The sequence below is a fragment of the Mercenaria mercenaria genome, chromosome 13, assembly GCF_021730395.1.
Source record: "Mercenaria mercenaria strain notata chromosome 13, MADL_Memer_1, whole genome shotgun sequence".
NCBI classification, from domain to species: domain Eukaryota; kingdom Metazoa; phylum Mollusca; class Bivalvia; order Venerida; family Veneridae; genus Mercenaria; species Mercenaria mercenaria.
Genome location: NC_069373.1, coordinates 40947165 through 40950000, shown reverse-complemented (window position 1 = coordinate 40950000; position 2836 = coordinate 40947165).

The following is a 2836-nucleotide window of genomic DNA, read 5'->3' as shown; positions in this document are numbered from 1 at the left end:
CGGGTTTCCCAACCCTCTCGGTTCAGGCGAGACGCACGCTGATCCATTCAGTGTAGCGCGAGGACCGGATTGGTTTTGGGCTAACAAAAGCGCTCTTCCCGTAAGGTCGGAGCTGTGTTGCATGTATTAGCTCTAGAATTGCCACAGTTATCCAAGTAGGATTGTACGATCTAAGGAACCATAACTGATTTAATGAGCCATTCGCAGTTTTGCCGTGTAAAGGCGTGTACTTAGACATGCATGGCTTAATCTTTGAGACAAGCATATGACTACTGGCAGGATCAACCAGGTAGCTACTTCGAGACGCCGCTCGCGCTCTAGCCAGCCGCCGCTTGTTCGGGTCGGTCCCGTTGCAGCAGCCACCGAGATGGCCTTCTGCTGGGTCCGTACTACGGCTACGGCCAAGCAAAGCAAGCACGGCTGCTTCTCCTTCGCCCGGCGACCGGCCGACCACCACGCGGCGAGCTCCCGGCATGGGTTGCTCCTCCATGCAGTGACGGCGGTCTCCGTCTGTTTTCGGAAGCGGCGTGCGCCGAAACTTCCCTGCGTCTGTGCGAGACAAGACGACTGAAATTTTACCATACCTGTCCCCTCTTTTTTTTCAAGACTCTCGCCAGCTTTCGAGAGGAGCGGGGGTCGTTCTCTCGCCATCGCCTAATGATCCCCATTCATGCATTGGGGGCGATGGCCATTTTATTACAGCGCACTGCGCCCTTCTTGTATTCGCCGTCGCAGACCCGGTCTAGGCCGGACACGACTCACAGGAACTGCCAGGCCCTGTAAGAGCGGAAGCAATGGCCCACACCACGATACTCGAGACCCGTGTTATAGGGCGGGCCAGAAGGCCCCCTTCATGCGCCAGAGCTTATTGGCAGAGACGCGACGCAGCACTAGGTTTCCTTCCGGAAGGAGGGCATTTTTTTCCACAATCTTCGGCCGCTGCCGTCCGCTGGACGTCTCGCGGTCTCGCTTTTGCTTCGTGCGAGGGTCGACAGCCGGCTCGGCGACTCACTAGCCAGTGTCAACGCTTCGGACGGTCACTGCCGCAGAAACGATACAAGAAGGCTGCCACATTACTGGTCTTCCTCCCTTCTCGCTCCCAACTTGAGCAACCACCCTACATATATAGATCTTGCGATTAAAATGTGGGTATCTTTCAGGGCACATAGATTCTCTGCGTGTGTATCAATGAAGGCGTCAAACAAAATTGGACGATCGTTCCGCCGAGAACTCCCTTCTTAGTCTCTCGGCGAGATCGATCGTCCGTAGTCGGCAGGTAGGGACCTAGCGACCCCAGTCCGACCAGAAAAGATACAGTGTATCGGTCGCGCTGGGAGAGAGCTTCGTTCTCTCCGCGCCATTGGGGCTAGAGCCGGGATTCCGCCACAACTTGCCAGCTCTCTCCGCTCTGTTCAGCCTACAGCCGGAACCCCGCTCTATGCCAGCTCTCTTCCTACTCTTCAGCCTGCAGACGGGACCCGCTATATGCCAGCTCTGGGCCGATCGCCGCAGTACAGCGGCCGGCTCCAGCCGGCGTTCGACCCCTGAGCTCCCATACTGCGAGGGTCACTTATAGGCGGATCCCCGCTCTATGCGAGCTCTCTCCCAGCTTCTCAGCCTACAGCCGGGACCAACTATATACCAGCTCTCGACGTTTCGCCGCTGTACACCGGCCGGCTCCAGGCGGCGTTCCACACGTGAGCTCCCTTACTGCAAGGTGCCTTTATAGTGACTCTCCCATCTGGCCACCAGCGGGGTCCTACCGTCGCCCTACTGGGCTAGATGTGCCGTCCTGCAGTGTTCGGCGAAGGTCGGCCGTCTCCCCGCTGTCTCCAGACACCTAGCGCAGACAGCCGTTTCTCTTATATTATTTTTTATACATACTGGAGATTGTCCATTTGCTTTTACTCATGCTCCCTTATACCACCACATGCCAGAACGAGGCGTCGGAGCCGAGGGTTCTTGATACCGTTTTATAGGTCTTGGGCTGCGCTGTCCAACGACACCAAAACCATCTCGCTGCGCCCAAAGACGAACGCTCCAGAGCCGTTTATGTGTTCTAGAGGTAATAGTAGCAGTCAGAGTTATCGGACTTTGGAAAATGATAGGCAACACAAAAATGGCCATAACTCGGGAACGGGAGGTCGCAGCGGGCTGGTTTTGGTTACGTTGGAAAGGTCTCCTCAAGCCCCGTCCCATGACATAGGACACGACCTGGTGGGGGACCGTGCTGCCGCTACAGCGGGCGCCAAACCTCTGAAAGCCGTTCTCTAAGGGCTATAATCGGTCGCCTTGGACAAACGACATATCGCAGCGCCTTGGTTTTGAAACCGATGGAAAGGTCTTTCCAAGGTCTACAAGATGACATTAAGATATCTTCGCCATCCTGTCCGGTTCTCCGGCAGTGGCCGGCCGTATACTTGAGCCTCGGTCCGACCCCAATTTGCCGGTACCTAGAGTGGCGGTCGGGTGTCTCAGGCCGTGTTGCTTGGTACCAACGGACAGGGCATGCCGAGACCTTTCCAACGGTGTCAAGATCATGCATTTGCGACCTCTGGTTCGGCCTTGGTGGCCGTTTATCTGCATTTCGCTCCCGTTTTCGCTATTATAAAGCACTGAATCGGCTGTGGAACGGCCGTACGGCGGTCCAGCGACAAGATTCTGATACCGTTGGATAGGTCTTGGGCTGCGCTTTCTAACGACACCAAAACCATCTCTCTGCGCCCAAGGACGAACGCTCAAGAGCCGTTTTTGTGTTCAAGACGTACTGTTCAAACGGCGTTAAACCTTGTGTTTCGGCACATTATTGGCCATTGCGGAAGAACGCAGCGTCGGA